At 38.1% G+C, this 26,561-nt stretch overlaps 1 protein-coding gene across 2 annotated transcripts in view; it reads right to left on the reverse strand.

Moving 5' to 3' along the window:
• LOC122801004 (alpha-1,4-N-acetylglucosaminyltransferase-like) overlaps positions 1 to 26,561 on the reverse strand; it is a 1,504,136-nt gene that overhangs the window by 933,126 nt on the left and 544,449 nt on the right. The gene's annotated exons all lie outside the window — the stretch shown is intronic.

Genomic DNA, 26,561 nt, shown 5'->3' on the forward strand with positions numbered 1-26,561 from the left:
GTGTGTTTCAATGCTTGTCTGACATGGTGGGTTTGTGACAGGATTCTAAGGTGCTTTGCAGATGATGCATACACTGAATGATGTTTGGCTTGATCATTCTCTTTGTGGGAGGTATTGGGTTGAAGAATTTGAGTAGAAGGGAGGGGGAACAGCCCGGTCAGGCTGGTTGGTGGAGAAGAGGGACAGGCTTGCCCTCTTCTGTCCCCCCTCCGGTGTTTGGCAGTTTATTTCACGGATTTGTGGAAGGGAAATGAGCAGCTGGAGGAAGTTGCTGAATAGGTAAGCAATGGAGGTATGGATGCTGCTTATTTGGTTGGTAATTCAATGAATGGTTTATGAAGTGAGTCTTGGACGCTGCTTCATAAGTAAGCAAGCAAAGGTATGGACACTGCTTACCGTGCAGAACTAGCAGGTACACTGTCCTGATTAACATTACAAGGAGGTTTATGCTGTGTTTAGAATCAGCTAAACTATGTCCAGTTGTAAATAAAATTTGGTAATCAAAGTTATGTTATGGAAGTTTAATAAAGGTTGTTAAATGTCATTTGGTGTGATGTGTTTATTGAATGGGACCGGGACAAATGAGGTTTGGTAACAAACCAAGTTGTCCAGGGACATCTTCAAAGGGGTTAGACTGATATATTAATTGGAGTTAGGTGGGTTGGAGATGTGAAAGGGTTAATGGAGGGAGGGAAGATTGAGAGGAAATGAGATAAGGGTGGGGAGGGGCTTAAGGGGTTTAGACAAGTGTAGCTGGGTAAGTAATCACATCTTGACGTGAAGTTGCTACCCTCCCTCCCCCTTTTTGTTTGTGGTTTGGTGGGGATTTTGGTTTGGTTATTAGTTCGTGTAGGTGGAGAAGAGGGACAGGCTTGCCCTCTTCTGTCCCCCCTCCCGTGTTTGGAGGTTTATTTCAAGGATTTGTGGAAAGGAAATGAGAAGCTGGAGGAAGTTGCTGAATAGGTAAGCAACGGAGGTAAGGATGCTACTTATTTAGCTGGTAATTCGATGAATGGTTTATGAAGTGAGTCTCGGATGCTCGTTCATAAGTAAGTGAGCAAAGGTATGGACGCTGCTTACTGGGCAGGATGAGGAGGTATGCTGTCCTGATTAACATTACAAGGAGATTTATAAGTAAGTGAGCGAGAAAAGGTATGGATGCTGCTTACTGGGGCAGGATGAGCAGGTACGCTGTCCTAATTAACATTACAATGATGTTTATGCTGTGTTTAGAATTAGCTATACTATGTCCAGTTGTAAATAAAATTTGGTAATCAAAGTTATGTTATGGAAGTTTAATAAAGGTCATCCAATGTCATTCGGTGTGATGTGTTTATTGAAGGGGACCTGGACAAATTCTAGTTATGCTTTGTATGCATAAATAATGAGGCACTGAATTCTCCAAATTTCGAAACTATACCTCCTTCATCTGTCTGATTAGAAGAATAGAATACTTTACCCCACACACAACATTCAGCTTTTTAACTGGTTTGAAAACTTTCTTTCATTCTTTCATTCATGCTAATATCTCTTTCTGCATTACCTGTACTTTATATTATCACCTGTAAAATGTCCCATCTACAGTATATTCCAGTTCTTTCATCTGATTTTACTTTCTCTCTGTTAAGCCAGTTTGTAGCAGCTAATTGCTCCCTTTAAGTCATGATGGACCATGCTTGTCCCAAATGTTCTCCTTTAAACACATACAATAACCTGCCTTTCTTCACTTTGCTTCCATATGAATATCTTCTGTCTTCCCTCTTCCCTGTGACTCTCAGAGCCTTACTGCACCTCCTTACACTACCACCTAATGTGTAAATTATTTGCTCTCATTCCCAATATCTCCAGCAGATCACTTTTGCCTATTGTCCTTACATTCATTATACTTAGGAATTTTAGAGTTTGGATGCAATAACTTCCAGTGCAGCTCAAAAACGTTACTTTCCTTTTCAGAACTCTCCTGTACTTCTATCGTTAATCTTTCTACAGACAAATTCCTCTTTCCTTTCCACACCTTAACATCAACTACAACATCTCTTTTCATAGCACTTATCCACAAGATAATGTAAATCATTCTTATACTGCCATTCTCCTCTCACCTCTAGATTATAACCCAACGTTTATGTTTCCCATTTAAGTCTCTTTGATCACCAGGCCATCTGTCTCCTGTATATGAAACTACCTTTGCAATCCTTCAAAAGTTTTGAAATTCACCATCATGGTTGTTGAGAATGATCCACTGAGTACAGCCCAGAGTTTGATTTATAGCTCATGTATCTGACAGCACTGGCAAGGATGTTGGGTATGCCTATTTGAGGTTATGAAATGGCCAATGGTGTGAGTCATTTGCTAAGCCCTGATGGAGGTCAGTGCTTTGAATGATTGCTGATCTGCAGGGTAGAGTGGTTGCAGGTATGTGGGTAGAACACATTTTTCAAAAAGTGCATCTTATTGCCCAGTTAATTTCATTAACACACAGGGGATAAGACCAAGGGGGAAAACAGTGTAAAACCATGGTAAGATTACTGTTCATACTTCATGGCAGAAAACCCTAAATATATGTAGCTGGAGAGCTGGAGGCCTCCTGGAATTCAAGGATCTCCAAGACAGAAGAGTCCCTCACAGTGTGGAATAAATTAAGGCATTGCCAGGGCAAGGAGTATTCCAAGGATCAGAGTAAACAAGGAATAATCTAAGCATGAAAGCAGACAAGAAGTATCCCAAGGATGAGAGTAAACAAGGAGTAATCCAAGTATGAGAGTAAACAAGGAGTATCCCAAGGATGAGAGTAAACAAGAAGTAATCCAGGGATGAGAGTAATCAAGGAGTGATCCAAGAATAAGAGTAAATAAGGAGTATCCCAAGGATGAGAGTAAACAAGAAGTAATCCAAGGATGAGAGTGAACAAGGAGTATTCCATGGATGAGAGTAAACAAGAAGTAATCCAGGGATGAGAGTAATCAAGGAGTAATCCCAGAATGAGAGTAAATAAGGAATATTCCAAGGATGAGAGTATCAGGGAGATAAAGTCAATGATGACAGCTGAAACAAAATATTTCATTAAAAAAATTCACATGTCCTTCCTCTCCATTTTCCCATAAAACCTCTGTGAATATCAGTCTTTTATTTTTCCATGCTACAATTACCCTTCTAAAAATGCCACTTGCTATTATTTCAGTACTTCTTTCGCCTTCTCTGTTCCTACTTGACCTAGTTTCATTTGACCTCCTATATATATATATATATATATATATATATATATATATATATATATATATATATATATATATTTATATACATAGACTGATTATTCTTCTGGATAATGTATTCACCTCCTCTTTCCCTCATTAATTTCCCAAGTTACTTACCATATATGTAGGATTTCTTCTTCTGTAATTTCCTATGAAAAGTTCACAGCAACTGCATACCATTTAAAGTCTGGCATTCCCCAACTCTTTTTGTGCATACAATCTGTTTTTCCTTATGTTGCTAGTCATATGCTTCCAAACATTCTTGCCATATACTTTTTTTATTACTATACTATTCATTTATTAATATAGGCCAGTTCCACATTATTCATTAGATACAATACTAAAGGAAGTATTACAACTGGCCTGCTGTATCCTACCAGACAGATTTCCTACCTTACCAAAGCATCTGACTAAACTGTGTGCATATACTTCAAATCCCCCCAATTCTTGTTTCTTATTTTCTCCACCATCAAGAACACATACATCCCTAAGTATTTAACCCCTCTTTCAGAACATAGTAAACATAAACCTCTAAATTCCACCTTTCCCACTTTGACCAGCACTGAGTTCCTAAGGTATAATATTAATCAAACTTCTTTCCCAGTTTATTCAAACTTATCATGTGTGCACCATCCAGCCTGTATAATCCAAAAACAATATACAGTCATCTGTGACTAAATAAATGCTACTTTTTCCCATCACCTACCCAGCCTCCTATCTACACCCTCAATGTCTGCACTAATTTTTCAATCATTAAAAAGCAACTATGGTGATAGGCAACAGACCTCACTTATTCTCCTCCCCACTATATAGCCATCCCTAATTTATTCAAAGCCTTACCAAGCTTCTCTTTTAGGGTCCTATTGACAGCCTTTACTCCTCTTGTAAAATATCTTCTACCTGCCATTTGTTCCACTGTCTGAAACATAGCCTTCCATTTCAACACCCCAAAGGCCATTCGCACTTCCATTAGCTTCACCCCAACATTCCACACTGTCTTTCTGTTATCCCATTTCACAGCATCAGACAACAGTGTCTAGAGATCCATAAATGATCTCATCCAATCTAAACCTACCTGCAGATCCCACACCCATACCAAGATCACCTCATTCAGCCTAGTTAATAAAACTCTGGCTATCAACTTCTTACATAACAAGATGAGCCTGTTATTCCCTGGATCTTGCCTATCCCACTTTCCCTGATGTAGCACATTCATTTCCACTTCTTCCATTGCCGCAGGAATCCTAACTTTCTTTACTATATCAGTAAATGCCCCAGTTAAAGTAATCTGTATTCTGAATCCAAAAACTTTACAAAAATCTATCAAGAATGCACCCATGCCGCCCCTCTCCCTGCATTTCCCCTTATGCATATATGTATGTATATATATATATATATATATATATATATATATATATATATATATATATATATATATATATATATATATATATATATAATCACTGCTATCACGTTCCCCACCCATATCTGCCAATTAAGCCATTTTTCCCACTTTCTCATCTAATACAGGGCCCTTACAGTCATCAAACATTAGCCATTCAGCTTCCCACTCATTTACATATCTGAATATCATCCTTCAACAACTTCATTACACTTTTATTTGATACTTCTCTCAAGCCACCCACCTTCCTGATAGCCATAATCCATATCTGGTTCAGTGTCACATTCACTTCCTCTCTTCTGTGCCAGCTATCCCACTTCTCTCTAATTTCACCCAGTTCCATCACTCTTTCATCCATTTCATTTCCTCTCTTATTAAATGATTTATCTCCACAGTCTTACCACCAGGAACTTTCCCTACAAAACTTTTGGCCTCTCCTGTAATCGTCTCAGCGTATCTACCTATTTATAACTCCTCTGTAATGTTTGCAGTCTTAATATTCTATACTTATCTGCATATCCTTTACTTGCCTCCTGCATTTAACTAAGCCAGTTTTCAATATCTCTTGCAACCAACTCACTTACTCTCTCCCTTTCCTTTTCTCTCTTTACTTGGATCTCAGCTACACTGACTTGACTCTCATTCTACTTTCATTCATCATAACTACCATCACATTATGTTCACTCCTTTCACCATGATCTGTACAGTATCTACTTCCATACTACTGCCATAATCCACAAAAAACATTTAATCTACGCACATGCTTCGGCTCTTAGCTGCTTAAATTAAATCACCTTTCTGACCTACCTACTGTCCCTTCAAATGTCCAAGTCTTACAACCAACACACTGCATCTTTCAAGATATTCTGATTTCTCTCATGATACTCAGTTTACAATACAGTAAATCCAACTCTGGGTTGAATAAAAAAAATAAAATTTCTCCCAGGACTATCCTCTGTCCTATATACATCACTTTTCAGGTCATACATATAAAGCCTTTAAGCCTTCAGGACTATTCTTATTTGTTCATTATTGTGAAAAAAATATACAATCCATGTTAAAGCCATTAAATCCTTAGGATTATTCTCATGTATTCATTATTGTGAAATAAAGAGCCCTTCATCTGATTTCACATACCCTTACAAATAGCCCATCTAACTGTTCATTGATCTTTGCCATCTCTTTTACTCCCTTAGTCTTACCAACATATCTGCAACCTCATTTTCCCTCTTTTAACAAAACTCATACCCCAGATATTTAAACCTCTTCCTCCCCAGATTTCTCATCTTTCTATTCAGTTTTAACTCCTAGAAATAACAACTAGCATTTCCTTTTTAGATTTTCTGAAATGTGGACCTTGTTTATTTATTTTTTTAACCCCACATACAGTCCACATAGCAACATTAATATTTTGTCCATATCCTTGACCTACTAATAGAACCTATGCTGTTTGGCCCACTGGGCCTGTGCACTACCTCACCAATACATCAATTCTTGCCCCCCCCCCAAATACTGATAGGTTTAGGTTACTACTAGCCACCTTCACCAAGAAACAGTTCTAAATAATGTTCTCTTACTACTCTCTCTCCTGCTTATCATCCTTGAACGTCTTTCCTACTTTCCTCTACCATAGCTTTCCCTGGACTCACAAGAATAGACCTATATCTACTGTTTTCCCTCCCATTTTCCTATACATATTCCTTAAGGCCCATCATCTAGGTGTATGGTAAAAAGTAACATAAGAAAAAAAACAGATGGGGTAAAAACAAATGATTGTAAATCACAGTCTCTTTCTTGTTAATGGCAATATTATATTTTCATTACATATTTTTGACAATCTTTATACATACAGATTAAAACATTCATCTAAAAGGTAATTTGTGAGCTCAGTACCCATTGTAATCTCTTACCACTTCATCTAACATTTAGTGACTGGGCTCATCTTTTGGAAAATTACAGTTAAAACATCAAGCAGCCTTAACAGATATGTTTGCTCTGCATAAAAGAGCTAAGCCAGGAAGAAGTAACTGAAGAAAAGGTAAGACAGAGTGAAATGACGGCCATCATTTGAAGCAATATGGATTTGGGTTCCCAACTGCCCACTTTTCATGAGACAGATCTTATTTGGAAAGTTGTATCATGAGAAAGACATGAAATTACAATCTCCTGGAATTTTAGGGCACCAGATATGTACCACCCTAAAGATACCTCCTCTCTTATAAATATTATTAAGCCATATAGCAACCTGAGAGCCCTACGGTCAGCTGACAAATTACTGGTTCAAACCCACAAAGCTAAAACTCAGCTGGTGAATCCCTGTTCACCATCTTTGTTGGCAAAACCTGGAACACCTTGCCAAACTATATAACCCTACAATCCTCCAAAAGTCTCTTCAAAAAAACCTCAAACAGTATCTCAAATTGAACTGGCTATGCCCATGTACCAACCCAGATTAAGTTATAAAACAATAGCATAATCAGTAATTATCATAGCATAATCAGTAATTATCATAACATCTAACTACATCACCATGCTATGTATCCAATCTTACTTGCAATTGTGTCTGTCCAAGAGAATTGTGAGTCCCTATTAGGGACTAACTGTGAGTTACAATCTTACTTGTAACTGTGTCTGTCCATGAGAGCTGTGAGTCCCTACTTGGGAACATTACTAAATCAATGTACATAAGATATATTAACAATTTGTTTTTATATATTCTAATTGGTTTCTGACTTCTTGTGTAACCTTTGCATGTCTGTCCATGAGAACTGTGAGTCCCTACTAGGGAACACTTCCAAACCAATGTGCATAATGTATATTACCACATTTTTTTACATATTCTAATTGTTTTCTAACTTCTTGTGTAACCTTTTATATGTTTGACTATGTGAAACTTTTTTCCCCGGGCCTCCACTGAAAATGGACATGAATCCAGTCGGACTATCCCGGTAAACAATTGTAAAATAAAATAAATAAAAAATAAATTTACTTACCAAGTTTGACTTGCACAGCTCTTGTCTTTTTATATGTAAAGCTCTGTATACCTTCAGAGCTTTAATCCATTACACTGTACTATACTATACTATACTAATCTGCCAGACATAATAAGCAATATCAAACACACTGAGATAACAATTTAAATGTCTATGTTTTTCATTTCCATTTTCTATCAATACCTTCATGGTAGCCTTTTAGCACATATGCTATTTGCCGAATATGATACTTGTATAATCTGATTTTAAAAAAAATTCTCATTTCACAGGTAGGGACATACATAACTACACAAATAATCAGTTGGAACTTAAAATTATAAGCATACTGTACCATCTTAAAAAACAGAAAAGTTACAGTTAAGTTCAAATTATAAAATGTACTACTGATATTAACAGGCAATAAACAGTTTCCAAGCAACCAATAATGGCCAACAGGGTGTGTGTTAATATGTAATTAATGACACTCCTGGAAGTGCATTAATTAAACATTAACACACAATCTGGAGGGCATTATTGTACTTAGAGAATGGGCTCTATTTAAAATTGTTGTATTTTATTTACTTATTTTTTAAGTACTATATATTATTTTTTATATTTTTTTTATGTAAAATAGTTCCTCTGCCCAGTGTTTCAAACTTGCTGTAATACATTTTAATAGCGTTAGAGGAAGCATTTTACAACAAAAATACATACAAACATATGTTGAGATAAAAGTTTAAGAGGCATACCTCTCAACCTCCTATAATAAGAAATCTGGACAAAGCCATAAATAATGGGGGAACAAAGGCTCAAAAATAGGGTCAATTTTTAAATATTGCTTTTACAAAGAAAGAAAGTTGATAAAACAACAGGTTTTTCATTAGCATGCATTTTCTGAAGGGAATGACGTCTGAAATTCAAATGTCTGTCATTATTTTCTGACTTTAATTCTCAATGCTTTACTAGTGATTTACAAGAAAACCAAAATTTTATGAGGACCATACTAAAAATATGAGGCAGATATCTGTACAGTTGAGAGGTATGCAGACTCTTAACTGCTGCTGCTGCTGCTGCCAGGGATCGCTCTTACTCTTCACTCTCTCACTGACTCTCACACATGCACAGACTCATCTGCTTTCATACACACACTCTCACTCACTGACACAGACACACACACACACACACACACACACACACACACACACACACACACACACACTGTTATTTTAATTTTTTTTTTCTTGTCTACTTTACACTTGCTAAACAGCAAAAGAGCTGCTTAGCAGTTGTAAAGTAACAGCTCAATTGATCTCACTGATCTCTCTCTCTTACACACATACGCAGTCTCTGCTTTCACACACACATACATACATACATATGCACACACAGTCACTTCTGCTTTCATGCACGCATTTACTCACACATGCAGACAGAAACACAAGCATACATACACATACATAAGCACAGACTACACTTTTTCTGTTTTTTTTTTTACACTTGCTAAACAGCAAAATCACTGCTTAGCGAGTGTAAAATAATGGCTCAATCAAGCTCGCTTTAACTCACATGTACGCATACACACACACACACACACACACACACACACACACACACACACGCACACACGCACACACACACACACACACACACACACAAACACACATACAGACCCCTTTTTATTTATTTATTTTTTTTATATAGTTTGCACTCACTAAACAGCAGAAGAGCTTCTTAGTAAGTGTAAAATAATGGTGGGTGTTTGTTTTTTTCTATCTGAGCTCCATGGTGGCTTGATGCGCTACTGTGTAGTGGTGGACTAATTTTTCAGTGAGCATTACTTATACATTAATACCATACTGGGGAACATTTGTTCTCCATTCAGGGTGCTGAAAAGTTTGCCCATCCTCTAATACATAATAAATTGCTAGAGTCTTGGTCGACAGATTGTTCTTAGGAATAACTGAAATGGGGGGAAAATTTAAAATAATGACCTAAACAGTTATTCATGTTTTGTTGCCCATCCCACAGTGACAACATTATGATTATTATATTTAGTCAGTTAAATCACATTGAACTGAATTGTGCAAACAACCCATTACTGGGATATTTTATTTATTGTGTACTTTCTACGTTATCTAGGTATAGGTCCATTTCAGTGGTATTGATAAAAGTCAGTATGCTTTTAATCCATCGTTTTTATTATTAATTCCCACTATAATCATGTGATAACTCCTTGTCTTAAACATCCATTTATGCACCTAATAAGAGTAAAAAACATAGCAAATCAGTGATAGGGAATTTTTCTAATAATTATGAAAACAAATAAAAGAAAGCTTCACAGACATGCAGATGCCTCTGTCACTCCCAGTCTGTTGGAAATGCAATTGAACTGGGTAATCAGAACTAGCAGTGTACCTGATTTTAATTATTTATTTAATTATTTGCAGTTTGTTGACTGGGCAAGTCCATTGAGCCGAGTTGAGCCTGTTTTTAAAAAATGTAAAGTCCAAATGTCCCTCCAACTAGACAACACAGCAATAAAATCCCGGAGCAATGCCAAGATATTTGTACAAGGTTTCTCTGATGAAAAATAAATGTCTCGTTCGTGTAAATATTAAAAGACACTTTAATATAAATAAAATAAAATAAACATCGATTAAGCACTTTCATCCATGACACAATGTGGACTACATCAGAATACATAGTGAACAGTTCATTCCATTTAAATATCCTAAAGGCAGCAATGAGATATAAACACAAATTAAGACTACACATTGGTTTAAAGAAACACACCATCACTTTAACTAGAAACATCAACTATAAATATACAATTCATATACAATCTGTGTGTAAAATACATGTTAAAATAGAAAACAAAGTTTTTTTAAAAACTCAACTCCAACTGACTTTAACTGAATCAAAATATAATACCTTTGTAAAACCTTTATTAAAACATTATTTTAAAAGCTTTAAATATCTAATCATAAAAAGCTCTCAAATAACAGTGGTCCAAACTAGAGACCCTTACTTTTTGTTACACTCTTGCTTGCAAAACTGGTTTGATAGGGATGCTATCATTCAATACTGAGGCATTAGTAGCATTAAGAAGTAGTTGACATCTAACTTCTTTTTCTGCCAAAAAAAAGCTTAATGTTTCCCCCTCTAGTGCTGGATTTAATCTGTTTAAGTATACCAAACTTAAAGGAATTGCATCCTGTACTATTTTCAAGGTGTCTAAAAAGTGCATTGTTCCTGGCCTTCCTTTTTATATTGTACAGGTGATCGTATATTCTGTTCTTAAGACACCTATCGGTCTTGCTGATGTAAAACCCTGGACACTCTGCGCACTTTGCTAAATAAATAACATGCTTGGTATTGCAATTCCAGCTCTTAAATGTTACCATAGTCCTATTAATATCTTCTAATATTATACTGCCAATGTCCAATATGGCGTGGCATTGTCTACAAATTCCACATTTCCTAGTATGCCCATCCCTAATGCCTTGACCTTTAAAGAGACTGTGATTTTATAACTTGTTCTTTATATATTTTGTCCAGTTTTATACAATAATGTTGGAGTCTCCCCCACTTTTTTGAATATTTCCTCATCACACTTTAAAATATTCCAATTTTTTTACAATAATGTTCTTAACTTGTTGTACATAAGGATTATATTCTAATATACAAGCTCAATTGAAATTTTTATCCTTTGGGTCTTTTATTGCAGGGTTTACTTCTACTAAACCTAAACCTAAAATGGGCTTATATTTATTACCCCATGCTTTCTTTACGTATTTCATAATGTCTTCAATCATACCCCATGGGTAACCCCTCTCTTTAAATAATTCTGAATTCTGATTATGATACTTAGGATGACTGTTTGAATACTCCAAGTATGAGTTCCTAAAAGTGTCCTTCCTGTATATCCTGGACTTGAACCCATTTGGCGTATGTGAATTATATGTATCTAAATAGGCTGACCCCTGTCTATTAAACCTGATAAAGACGGGGGAGTAGTAGTGTCTGACACTTTAGAATATATTAATAAAATGTACAAAATACTACAGGAGACTGAGAAATATGAGACAGTAACTCTAAATGAAATCAATATAGCTTATCGACGTACTGACTTATACCTAGAGAAATTCCATTTAGAGAACAAAATTACAACTGATACGTATAACTTTTTAAAGGTAGAATTTCCTGTGTTAGCTACAATAGTGGGTATACCAAAAGTACATAAGAACATGGTAGATCTCCAATTTCGCCCAATAGTATCGGGTAGTAAATCAAAAACCTTCCCTATAGGAGTAGCCATTGACAGATGGCTAAAACACATGTATGGGAAAGTGCTACATATTATTAAGGATTCCTGGGACTTTTTAAGTAGGCTAGAACCTGGTATATGGAAGGAAGGGTTAATATTCTTGATTATCAATGTAGTGGATCTTTTTTCATGTATCCCTAAGGAAAATGGACTAGACCGATTCTGCAACAGTATTAGGAAAAATGCAGGATATGATTGGGAGAAAGTCAGTCTTATTGTAGAATTTATGTCAACAGACCTTGATAACAATTTTATTTATTTCAAGGGAGAACATTATAGGCAGATTTCAGGAGTGGCGATGGGCGCAGCATGCACCCTAATTTTCGCCAATTTGATATTATTAGATTGGGAAGAATATTATGTGCTTAACAGCAATTGCAATAATAGTATTAAATGTTATACTAGGTTTTTGGATGATATATTTATCCTGTGGGATGGCACCCTGGATGAGGCTAGTAACTTTATGGAGTATTTGAATAACACAAGTACTTATTTAAAATTCACGTACACTGCGATAGACAGGGCACAGCCTATTTAGATACATATATTTCACATACGCCTGATGGGTTCAAGCCCAGGATATACAGGAAGGACATGTTTAGTAACTCATACTTGGAGTATTCGAGCAGTCATCCTAAGAATCAAATGAGACGCATTTTAAAAGGGCAGTGCATTAGGGCCACTAGGATGACATCCAGTTATGAGGAAATGGATTTTATTGGGTCATTATTTAAAGAGAGGCATTACCCAAGGGGTATGATTGAAGACATTACGAAATACATTAAGAAAGAATGGAGTTATAAATACAAGCCCATTCTAGGTCTAGGTTTAGTAGAAGTAAATCTTACGATAAAAGACCCAAAGGATAAGAATTTCAATCAAGCTTGTATATTAGAGTATAATCCTTATGTACAACAAGTTAAGAACATTATTGTAAAAAATTGGAATATTTTAAAGTGTGATGAGGAAATATTCAAAAAAGTCGGGAAGACTCCAACATTCGTGTATAAAACTGGACAAAATATAAAGAACAAGTTAGAAAATCACAGTCTCTTTAAAGGTCAAGGCATTACGGATGGGCATACTAGGAAATGTGGAAACTGTAGACAATGCCACGCCATATTGGAGGTAGGCAGTATAATATTAGAAGATATTAATAGGACTGGGGTAAAATTTAAGAGCGGAAATTGCAATACCAAACATGTTATTTATTTAGCGAAGTGCACAGAGTGCCCAGGGTTTTGCATCAGGAAGACCGATAGGTGTCTTAAGAACAGAATATACGATCACCTGTACAATATAAAAAGGAAGGACAGGAAAAATGCACTTTTTTGACACCTTCAAAATAGTACAGGATGCAATTACTTTAAGTCTGGTATACCTGAACAGATTAAACCCAGCCCTAGAGGGGGAAACATTAAGGTTTTATTAGCAGAAAAAGAATTTAGATGGCAACTACTTCTTAATGCTACTAATGCCTCAGTATTGAATGATAGCATCCCTATCAAACCAGTTTTGCAAGCAAGATTGAAACAAAAAGTAAGGGTCTCTAGTTTGGACCACTGCTATTTGAGTGCTTTTTATGATTAGATATTTAAAGCTTTTAAAATAATGTTTTAATAAAGGTTTTACAAAGGTATTATATTTTGATTCAATTAAAGTCAATTGGAGTTGAGTTTTTTAAAAAAAATACTTTTCCATTTTAACATGTATTTTACACACACATTTTATATAAATTGCATATTTATAGTTGCTGTTTCTAGTTAAAGTGATGGTGTGTTTCTTTAAACTAATGTGTAGTCTTAATTGATTTTTATATCTCATTGGTGCCTTTAGGATATATAAATGGAATGAACTGTTCACTATGTATTCTGATGAAGTCCACATTGTGCCATGGATGAAAGCAGTTAATTGATGTTTATTTTATTTATATTAAAGTTTATTTTAATATTTACATGAATGGGACGTTTATTTTTCATCAAAGAAACCTTATACAAAATATCTCGGCGTTGCTCTGGGATTTTATTGCTGTGTTGTTGAGCCCGTTTTTAATGGAGGCCTGGGGAGAAAAGCTCCAATATAGTTTAGCAATAACAAAAATGAAACAAAATTGCAAGTAATACACATTGTCTGGGGCAGCCTGTGCTATTGGACTGCCGGACTGCAGCCCCCCCCAGCTGTAAAAAAAGAAAGAAAGTAAAATAAAATAAATAAAGAAAATAAAAACTATCACAAGTAGCAGACCTTTGTGCATGCACACTAGCAACATTTCTGATATCCAGACTGCTGCTGAGACAGTCTGGAGCATGCGCAGACTATCTCAGCAGCAGTCCAGATTAAGAAGCATTCAAGTGCAGAGATCCCAGAAGTCTATGCAGTTCATAAGTTCATAGGTTCATAGGTTTATACTAGGCTATCTGCCCTAAGGCATTTATAAGCCTAGCCCAAAGTTTTGGGGCTTACGCCATTCCTTATATGAAAAAATACTGTGCCCATTAGTTTGTTTTGCCTCTGTCCAGCAGTGACACAGAGATTATTTCCGGGGTAAACCTACGATCTCCCATCCACAGGTCAAGATTTCTCTTGAACAGAGCCAGCAAGGTGCTCTGCCTCACATGGACCGGGATTTTATTCCACAGCATAGGGAGTCTCTGAGTGATAAATCTATCCCTCCAGCACGTCCTATTTATATCCGTGCTAAGGTTTAAGTCGCTTGCTCTAGTGGTTTTGGTGGATTTGGATTTTTTGAGGTGGAGCATGTCCATTAATTCCGGGTTGGACATGGCCTTGTATGTCAGGCACATGTCACCTCTGAGCAGACGGTATGTGACTGAATAGAGCTGGAGATTCTTCAATCTGGCAGCATATGACAGATTTTGGAGTCCCTTTATCCTTTTGGTGAGGAACTTTTGGGGTCTCTCCAATTGCTGCAGATGTCGGGTGCGATACATCCCGAATGGGGCATTATACTCGATCATTGGTCTGATAAGTGAAGAGTACAGGGAAACAATGACCTCACTAGATCTGGATGTGAATCCCTTCATGATCAGGTGGGCAATGTAGAAGGTCTTTCTAACCACTTTAGCAACGTGAGTGTCAAAAGAAAGGCCACTGTCAACCTGGGTCCCCAGGTCCCTGATAACCTCTTCTGTGCTTAGTGGATTGCCACCTATATGGTAGCTTGGGGTTACCTTGTTTTTCCCGAAGGGTATGACTATGCATTTTTTGGCGTTTAACTTCAGGCCATGGCTCTGGCACCAGCTATCTGTTTCCGTGAGTCCCTTCTGAAGGATATCCATGTCCGATGCACTTTCCACTATGGCGCCCAGTTTGCAGTCATCTGCAAACTTTGTCAGCCAAAGTCCTCCCATGTTGGCCTGTACTTCTGAGAAGTAGATGCTGAACAATAGGGGGCCAAGGACCGAGCCCTGTGGGACACCACTTGTGACCGGCTTGGAGTCTGACATAGCGCCAGCAACTCTAACCCTGTGGGTTCTGTCCTTAAGCCAGTTTGCAACCCATCTTGTGACATATGGGATTACATTTAAGCTGGTAAGTTTTTCTGCAATACCTGAGTGGGGTATTGTGTCGAAAGCCTTTGCAAGGTCAAGGTAGGCTGTATGGACTGCCTTTCCCTCATCAATGGCCTTGGTGACTGTTTCGAAGTCGACCAAGTTCAAAAGGCATGATCTGCCCTTGACGAAGCCAAACTGGGTCGGGTCCAATGTCTGCAAGTCCCCTATATCTTTGTTTATGAGCTCCATTATGATCCTCTCCATAGCTTTGCAGACTAGACTTGTTAAGCTTATGGGCGGTAATTACCAGGGTCCGTGAGGCACCGCCTTTGTGGAGTGGGACCACAGTTGCCGTACGTCACTCCTTGGGCACGTATCCTGTGGTAAGGCTGAGATTAAACAGCTGCCTTATGTGCGGGTTTAATTCCTCATTTAGCTCATGTAGCACACAGCCGGGGACACCATCCGGTCCCATTGATGCTGTGTTTTTAGCTTTAGAGAGAGCAGCTTTCACCTGCGCATTTGAGATGTCTGGGAGGCTACACTCCGCTGGGATAGTTATCTCTCCTTTAGGGGAGAGGGGTGAAGTTTGCACTGAACCTGCCTGCCAGTATGTTGGCAATGTCTGTGGGTTCAGTGATTTTTGTATCATTTTGGACTAATTCTGAGCATATCTGGGAGTTTCCACCCAGGTTCCTAACATAGCTGAAAAAGGCCTTATGATTGTCCTTTGATTCCATGGCAATTTTTCTCTCAAAATTGGCCTTAGTTGATTTTATGAGTGCTCGTATTTTTTTACTAATAATGATCAGGGGTGACTTCCCTTTTATGGATTTTGTTCTACCATGTAATAGCTTTCTCCTCTTATTGTAAAGTTTGTTAATGGCTGGGGCCCACCAGACTGGACGTTTGCCCTTTGTGGAAAGAGTCTTGGTTTTATTTGGGATTGCCTGATCCATGCAGTCCTGGAGGTGTTCATAGAAGGCATCTGTAAGGGCTTCCGCAGCTTGGGTTGTGGTTTCCACTGGCTCAGGGGCCTTGAAAGACACCACACCAGTCTTGAGTAGTGTGAAGTTTGCTTTAGAGAAGTTCTTCACTGTGGTCTTTTTTGTTTGGGGTGGGGGCGGGATGTGGATTTCCAGTGAGATTAGTTTATGATCAGATCTCACCAATGAGGGATATACTTCCGGTGTGGAGCATTTTGTCCCCATGTTTGTGATAATGAGATCTAGTATATTTTCTCCTCTCGTGGGAACAGTGACTAGCTGTTCCTTGGCATTTGAATTTATGAACTCCAGGAACCATTGGGCTAGAAAGTTAGGGCTTGAGTAATGTTCCCAGTCTATATTCGGGTAGTTGAAGTCACCCAATATAATGGTGTTTGGAGATACATTTATACCCTCCAGTGTCTTCAGGAAGGCTGTGTGGGGTTCCTGAGTTTGAGAGGGTGGCCTGTAGCATGCTACAATTTGTAGAGCAGTTTTGCCTATGGTTAGCTGCACCTGGATGGTTTCCAAAGCTTCATGCGTTGCCACCAACCTGGAGGTGTGGGTATCCTTTATGAATATGGATACACCCCCCCCTTTTGTGGTGTGGTCCGGGTTTTGGGGCCGGAACGCATGATATGAGGTAAAACCTAATAGTGCCGGGGTGCTCTCAGGAGCCTTGAACCAGGTTTCAGTTACAGCACAGACATCAATGTTCTCCATACTGAGAAGGGCCTTGAGTGCGTGCATTTTGAGATTTAGACTTCTGGCATTGAGCAGCATTACCCTCAGTTTCTTCCCATTTTGTTTTCTAGGGTGGTAGGTTTAGAATTTGAGCCTTGCCTAAAAAGGCACTATGGGGTGGCAAGAGCCTTAGCCAATATCCTGAATCCCAGGGTGACAGGTGCAAGCCGTCCCTTATAAGCAGCGTGGCTTGTCAAGCATGTTATCCCAGGCAGACAGACACTGGATCCCCTTTGAATGACACCAGACATTAAGCCAATTGTTAAAGCTGATCATCTTGTCTCTATATTGTGGCATCATTCTTGGTGAAGGAAGGATACTGCTCAGGGTCAGGGTCATACCTGCCTGGGCTACATAATCAGAGAGCTCCTCTATGTCTCTTTTCATGTATTCCAGGGAGGTGCGTCTCAGGTCGTTCACACCAGCATGGACAATGACTGTGCCATATTTGTACTTGCCATGGAGTGACCCGAGTGCTTGTGTTATGTGGCAGATTCTAGCGCCCGATAGGCAGCTTACTGTGACCCTCTCCTTGTTCAACCTGGTGAGTGGGACGTCAGTGTGTCTGACTATGGAGTCACCTATGACAAGTATGTTTGGTGTTGTATTTGGCCTTAAGGGCTGTGACTGCTTTGCACACTGATTTTGTGGGTTGTAACTGCATAGACTGTCACTGGAAAAGGATCAGACTTGGACTGCAATGTCGGCAGGCTGGGAGTCTCATCGGGGAAGGACATCTCGCAGGCTTGTAGTTCTGCAACGAACAGACCTGTCCCAGGGTGTGTGTGTGTAATTCCCCAGATGTTACATGGTGGTGGATAGAGAATAAGGCTTGAACCCTGTACCTTGGGCCCAGGTGACCAAGAGCCTGAATTCCTTATCCACCACCATTTGTAAAAATGTTGCAGATTTTTCCCTCATACTTGTTCTATTCCTGATAAAATCTGTGGTTTCTGTATTTTTGTGTCCATACAAAGCCAGTAGTGCATTGGTGCAGTGGTAGCATTGTTGCCTGACAGCTACATGTTCTCTGGTTTGATTCTTGACTGGGGTGCCTTACCTTCTGTGTGGAGTCTGTATGCCCTCCCTGTTTTGTTTTCCTCTAGTGTCCTCCCATCTTACAAAGACATGTGTCTGTCTGGAGTGTTTCTCCCTGGGCCTCTGCTAAAAATTAACTTTTGTTCCAAGTCAGACTTTCCTGGTTAACAAATGTTAAAAATGACACGCATTTGACTATCAGACTTCATATTCTTCAGAAAGTGCATGGTAACACAAAAGCTTTTATTCTAGCAATTTTCTAAGTGTATAAGATGGATATTTGAAATTTGTCCCTATCTTTGGGATTGTATTCCCCCATTATTGGCTTCATCCAGGTTTTGTGCTAAGGTTGAGAGCTATGGTAAGAACAGAATTCACTGAATATGTTTAGGGGCTATATTCCCCCATTACTGGCTTTGTCCTGGTGTTTTTTGCTAAGAGGTTGAGAGCTATGGTAAGAACTGAATTCACTGAATGTTTGGGGACTATATTCACCCATTATTGGCTTTGTTCAGGTGCTTTGTGCTAAAAGGTTGACAGCTGTGCTATGGTGAGAACTGAATTCACTAAATGGTAGCCATTTAAGTTTCCGTCTTCCTCTTTCACAAAACAGCTGATTTGGCATAGTGATATTTTGCTCTGACTGTTTTGCACAGGGTCCTGGGTTTAAGGCTTGGCAGTGAAATGTATGGTGATAACACAGCATTTTATTCTAGCAACTTTACAACATTATACAAGCAATGTTTAAAATGTGTCCCTGGTTTTTGGGCTTTTGTCCCCCCCACAATAAACTCTGGCTTTTTCCAGATTTCTTTGTGCTGCAAAGTTCAGACATACAACTGAGTGAGTAGATTTTACAAGGAGCTGAGAGCTGCAGGAGAGCAAAAGTTTAGTGCTGCTTATGTTGAGTCTGCTTGCATTGTTAATAGTACAACAGGTAATATGCTTGCTTTTGATGCAGAAGGCTGTGGGTTCTACTCCCACAGTAGATAGATGCATTGCTGATAGTGTACTGTGTTGCAAAAGGGGTGGATGCTGCACTCCTTTTTGGCAAAGATACCTAGTAACTATGAACCTGTTATCAGTTTGCCATCCATTCCCTATTGCAATATTTCTAGCTTATCATTTTTTTAGTGTAAGATAGGCAATGTATTCCTCAAGGGTAATAGGCACTTTATTTGTAGATGAAACAATGAAATACAAAGTTGTTTGCTAGCAGCAACCTCTTCATTAGTTACAGATCTCTTTAATGTGGAATTATTTAGATGACTTTTACTTCTTCCAAGATTGTGCATACGTACTGATACTGGTGGACTGTAGAAGTTTGAGTAGACTTTTATGATGGAAATGTTCTGAACTGGGCAGTTTTGTCATTACTGGTGCATGCATTTTGTTTCATTGTTTACTGGAAAAATTTCAAAACAATAAATTTAAAACATCCTCTAAAAACTGTACTGTATTGTTCAAGGAATATAATTTAATACAATCAGGAAGGTGTATGAAAGAGCATATGTATGTTTCGTGTGCAAGGGGCCTGTGATTTGAAAACAGCCCAAACCTAAAGTTAGTCTGCCACTGGCAAAATGTATTTTCTTTGAATGTGGGTTTCAATGCTGTTTCAGTGATTGTGAGTTTTCAAGGGCAGGGAAGTTTTAATGCTAAGTCTGTTCTCATTGTGAGACTGAATTGCTTTGTTTAGCAGATATGATATCTATTAGTGTTTGCACTGTAAAATGCAAAATAAAACTTTTAAATGAAGTCCAAATCATCGCAGAAGTAAATCAGTATGCACATTAGTGTTTATGGTAAATGGGGTGAAATAGCTAAGTAATGGTTCATTGGAATGGCTGTAGGGGGGAAGCTCCATTCGACCATGATTTTGTGAGTGGGGAAGGGCAGCAAACTCAAAGACAGCCCCGGCTGAACTATACCTCTCAACTGTCCAAATTTTTGCAAAATGAATAGATTTTTGCTTCTTATTTTTCATTTGTTCCTCATAAAATTTGTGGTTTTCTGTCAAATCATTTAGAAATGAAGTCACTAAATAATGACAGACACTAAGTTTCAGACTTCATAACCTTCAGAAGAATGCATGCTAAAGGAAGACTTGTTATTCGATCAACTGTCTCAGTTTATACAAGAGCAATTTTTAGTACTGTTTATATGTTCCCCCCATATATTTGGCCTTGTCCAGATTTCCTGCATTAACAGGTTGAGAGGTACATGCAAATAAATTGCTTTATAGAATTAGGCATATCCAAACCTCTCAACTGTCCCCAGATTTGGCTCAAAATGTTGCTCTTCCCCTAATAATCCCTCCGCAAAATGGCAATTTTGGAAGAAAACATGGAGGGTTTATAATTAATAAATAACTGTAATAATCAGTTATAGACTACTTTTATTTCAGAAATGCATGTAGATTCTTTTATTTTGTTAGCTGCTCAAGTTAGCAGTACTAATGTTAAAAAGTGTCCCTTCTTTGACAGGTTCCCAGCTGTATTGTGTGGCTATTTTATATTTTTGAATCACATTTTTGGTCCATTTTTCATAAAATTGTGTTTTTTTTTGCCAAATTAGTGGCAAATCATTAAAGACTGAAGTTAGAAAATAATGACAGACATTTGAGTTTCAGATTTCATACCCTTCAGAAAATTCATACTAATGCAAGACCTACTATTCTATTATCTTTCTAAATTTATAAGAGCAATATTTAAAAATTGTCCTTATTTTTGGGCCTTTGTCCCACTTCTATGTATGACTTTGTCCAGATTTCTTGCTCTGAGGTTGAGAGGTATGACAAATGTGTCAGGGCCATCGCAGTCAACCAGAGACATTTCAAATAGTGACATACTTGTTGCACCCCACTCCCTCATGTAGTGACTCTGGATGTCCAAGCAAGGCAAGGAACAGTTATGTAGTGTAAATGTGCAGAATATCCCCCCATCCAAGGTAGACACAAGTACTACAACGGCTTTTCATCTGTCCTTGATTTTGCAGAATGTTCTGGTTTCTGTCATATTTTTATACTCTTGATTTATGCTTATTATTATTCAGAAAATGCCTGTTGCTCTGTGTTTAGTAGCAATGCTTTAATGACCATCTGGTAAGCTTGTCTGAGATTGTAAGATGCAAGTAAGTTTTAATAAGCATACTGTTAAAGAATTGCCAACATTGAAAGCCTTTCTGTTGTTGCCATGTAGAGAATACTTACATAACTAGATAACATATAAGCCTTGGATATTGAAATGCATATGACAGTATTTGTAATAAAGGACAGGATTACATTATTTTAAGAGCTCATTACAGGCTTTAACTGCAAACTAAACAGAATGCCAATCTATCATGTGTGGTCCATATCCTGTGCAGTAATCCTTTAAGCAATGTATGTTGAGCTTGTTTCCTGTTTGCTTATCATTTTTTACTTTGAGCATGTTTTCCCCATGAAACAAGTAGATAGTTGTTGTCAGGCAGCAGGTCTTTTTTGGATAAGAAACATTTTTACAAATGGGGGTATCACAGAGATTGCTACTTTCAGCATGTTACTTGGTACTTTAATAAAACTGAATATAAATTATAATTAGAACTGGAGTACAAGGAGAAGTGGTTTGAGTTAAGTGCTGCTTGTTTTTCTTATACTTGATTTTGACTAGCATTCCAGTAATGTATTTAAAAAGTAATTTATTTTTTCATGCCTCACAACCTTTTTGTTTCCATCTAGATATTAAGTAAGCTGTCATGCAGCCAATGGATTGAAATATGTTTTTTCTTCTTCACTTCATTTTGTCTTGATTGGACTCTCATAATGATGGTTTGGCACCTAGGGCAGAGTATTTAATTAAAGTTACAGGTTTTGTGGTTTTGAGCATAGCTCCTCCCCTTTCTAGTTGGCCACGCCCATTCCCATTGACCCCACCCATTCAGCTGTCTCCTGCAGCCCCACTTTGTTTTGAAGTCACCAGTCGCCACTGCACATTGTACAAATATAAAATACAAGACATAGAAATGCAGATTATGCAGATTATTCATACAAAACATAGAAATCCAGATTATTCAAATATACATTATACATCTAAATAAAAATGAGCTAGTAATGAAAAAAGAAATCACATCTACGGATTGTAATTTAAGACTGCATGCTAAGTAAAATATAGAGATTATCAAATAATAAAACAATTTTAGATGGTCCGGCATGAAAGGAGTAGAGAGAGGTGTTGGGTTGATTTTTGAGATTGGAAAGGTGATACGGGGTGGGGATGGTTTAGAAGACATCAGGTGGGGTGAGAGCAGGAGCATTCCAATTGAGAAGAGAGATGGGAGAGGAGCAAGGTCTTAAAAGTAGAGTGGCACTTGGTAGTTCTAATGTGTGGAGGAAGTGATTTCAGAGTTTAACAAGGGAGAAAGATAGTAGAAGTTGACTTGGGGTACGTGTGGGTTGTACACTTCAAGTCGATTTTGATTGTTAGACCTGAGCACTCTATGAGGATGATACATTTTGAGGGTGAAGGAGAGGGAGGGACAGTTAGAGGGTTTGAAAATGATCTTGTGGGCAAGTGAGAGCTGAATGTATGACAAATAGTGAGGGAGTTCCAGCCAATTCAAGGCCATTTAAATCAAGATGTCACAGACAAGCAAGGTATTTGAAAGGCCTGGTTGTATCCCATGTGTCTGTGACCTGCTCTGAAAGCTTTGATTGCAGTATTTTAATGTTACTGCCAGACATTCATCTTGATTCAACATGACACCTTCATTATTAATGTGTACAATGCTGCCTGTTACTGTCATCACAGATCCATTCTCAATTGCAATGGTGACACAATTATTAGACTACACTCTATTAGCAATCAGCCACAGTGCAGAATACATTTCATTTTGTCAGTGGTTCAGAGTTACAAGCCTTAAGGCCTTTAGGAATCTATATCATTTAATTTTAGGTTGATAAACCTTGTTTTTTCAGAAAAATGATTCCAGTGTTTCTCCCCCGGAGTCTTTAAAGATAAAGTACAATTGTGCTAATAAACTTTCCTTAACAGTAGATGTTTGAATAAATCACCATTGCAGTAGCATGAAGTTAGATGGGATATATCCTGCCAAGGATCAAACATACCACCCATATGCAAAAGCTTTTGGGCTCCTTCCTTATGCACCCTATGTCTGAGGAGGCATGAAAAGGTGCCAGTATAAAACTGAACATAAGGGGGTGAAAACCCACAGCTTTCTTCCCACAAACCACAATGGCATCAAGCTTAGAGGTGTATATATGTGCTAGGGAAAGGAGGAAATTGGACAGGGAACCCCTACCCTGGAAAAAGGGAATTAAATACACAACAACATATAGTAATGAGTATCAAACAGACAGAAACAAAGGGGGGGTGGAAGGAGGCTTGTAGTACTGTAAGACTGATCAAGTCAAACGTCTACTGTTATGCTAAGTTTATTTACACAGCTGTACTCTGATCATCATTTTCATTACTACTGCAGTGACATTAACCTGTATGCAATGATTGTCAAAGCCCAAATAAGAAGGGGGCGAAGGACTGGGGATTACAATCCAGGATCTCCTGAAGAATAGATCTAGTAAATCCTGATCTAGCCCTAGAAAATAAGTCAATCTTCATATGTTACAGATGATCAAGTAGCGCCCTTCAGAATAGATCAAGAGTCCACCATTTTCCAAACTGCTATAAAAGAAGTCATTGTTCTGGTAGAGTGTGCTTTGGCCTTCTGAGAAAGGGACTGACCATGGCGTGAGCAAACAAAATGAACTGAGATGAACAACCATTTTGAAATAGTATGTTTGGACACTGGTTGTTGATTTTTCTTCCATTAAAGGAAACAAAAAAATGCTCCAAACCTCTAATGTCCTTTGTTCTATCAGTGTAGCATCTGAGTTGTCTGTGAACATTCATAGTGTGCAAGACTCTTTCTCCAATATTTTTGGTTCTGGAAAGAAAACAGGGAAATAAATGAACTGTTTTAAGACAAGTTCAGAAACTACTTTAGGCATGAAGGAAGGATAGGTTCTTAAAGTTAACCTGTCCCTGTGAAAAATGAAGAAGTGTGCAGTCAGCTTTAGAACCTGCAACTCAGATGCTCACCTGGCTAAAGTTAAAGCAATGAACAGAATAGATTTCTAAATTAGGGACCTCAAATCAGCCTGATGGGCTTGTTCAAAAGGTAGAAGGATGACTTCTTGAAGAACGTTGTTAATATCCCAAGAAGGATCCACCTATTTTCTTGGTTGTGGGGATACGCAAATCCATTTTTAAAACAGTTTTACCTTGAATAAGAAAGAAAAGATGGATTCAAAGGCAGATGAGCAAAAATGGCTGACAACAGAATGTTAATGGAAGAATGGGAAAGGCCTGAGATAAGTAATTTACTCAGGTAATCTTTTCAATTTTGCATATACAATGTTCTGTTTCCATGTTTTCTAGGCTTTTTTAACACCTGTCCATACTCTAAGTGAAAACGTGCCTTAATGGATTAAACTGTATCATCCAGGCTGTCATGTAAAGGTTCTAAAGGTTAGGGTAGAACAGTGGTCAATTTTCCTGTATGAGGAAATCCATTCTGTAGGGAAGATTATGATAGCTGACATTCACCATTTTTTTGAGAAGGAAGACCTAATGCTGTCTGGGACAAAAGGGATTTATGAAAAGTATCTTTGGGGAATTCTTTGGGATTAAAAAAATCAGGTCATAAGATGAAAATGTGTAAATGCATGCAGGAACATTCCCATCCATGGGAAAGAAAATGCATGTGTCTTCTTGGCCTTTGTGCAAGAAGTGCTAGAGCAGAACTTCTTCAATTGTATTTTGTGAATGGAGTTAAACAGATCTATTTGAGGAGTTCTCCACAGGTGGAATATGTCCTTGAAGACTCTGGGTGCAACTTCCTTTTGTATGGGTCTTAATTGCATCTGATTTGATTGTTTGAAACAATCTTCTGCTCTGATGGAATGTAAGAAGCCTGAAGTGATACACTGTTCTGAATTGCACATTCCAAAACTAACGCGGCCAGTCATCAAGGAAGTTAAGTACTGGTTCATCCATTTGTTTATATACCACATCACAGTCAGGTGGTGTATGATTACTTCAAGAGGTCCCAGAGTCCACAAATTATGCAAAATTTTCAAAGCATTTATCAGGTCCTTCATTTGTTTTACATTGATGCTTTTCCTTTTTGTATTGTTGGTACCAAAGGCCTTGCACTTTGATTTCCCTAGAAACAACTTCATAAAATAAGTCTGAAGTCCCTATGCCTACAGACTGAGTTAAAATGGGAAGAGATGTTAGGGGACCTGCATTCAGTAGCATTTGGCCCATCTTTCAAGACAATTCCTACCTGATAAAGGAAACAACTGGAATCATGAAGGAAACAGGATACTGGTACTAAATCCACACAGATTTCAGATACTACTAAATTTTCCTCATATGTAATCTGGCAAGGGGCAATTAGAATTGAAGAGGCCATGTACCCTAGTATCTGAGGAATTCCCTTGCCATAGTTACAGAAAGATGATAAATCTGTACAAACTGGGTTTACTATCATAAGGTCGATGTCCACAAGACATTCTGACCCAAAATATCAATGCAGATGCTTGAAACAGAATGTTGAGGTCAGAATGTTGCAAAAACACTTACTTAAGTGAATTCTACTTTTCTTGACATCCATAGACTGCAGTCAAACATTGCATACCACGTGATGAAACTATTTAGCAGGAGGGCAAGCCCCCCTGCACCCCCCACCCCCCCACAAATTAAATATTTCAACTCTGAGATAGCACCACAGTGAGTAAAAGGGCAAATGTCTTGATCCGCACTGTACAGAGACCTCTTGTCAGAAGGCAGACCATGTATGTGCAAATTTACAATGCATTCGCTAGACCAAGACTCGCATGAATGAAGGTTTGACAATACTGGTTCAACCAACCAAATTTCAGCATCCTGTGGTTATCGGACCTTCACTCATAATTCTGATAGTAAACCATAAAAACTGATTATGATACAAATCTGCCTTGTCTGCGGGATGTTAGGTTGCCATTAATGAAGTATCTAGCTGACAATGAGGAAAAGAAATTCTGTGATATGGACAAAGATATGGCTTCTATAGGATTAAAAGGAAAACAGGTTTGTGAAACATGTTTCTGACAGATAGCAGTGAGTCTTGGGAATTTTGAATTGAATCTGCCAAAATAAGGTGGGGAAGATATGACTGACAAGGAATCTGCAAAAAGGAATTTTATGAGACAGATACTTTGTAAATACCCTTGGAGCTGAGGAAAGATAGAAGGGTGAAGTAGAGAAGTGAAAATCTAAACTAGTAA

This window comes from Protopterus annectens, chromosome 4.part1 (genome assembly GCF_019279795.1).
Source record: "Protopterus annectens isolate FY-2018-M chromosome 4.part1, PAN1.0, whole genome shotgun sequence".
NCBI lineage: Eukaryota > Metazoa > Chordata > Ceratodontiformes > Protopteridae > Protopterus > Protopterus annectens.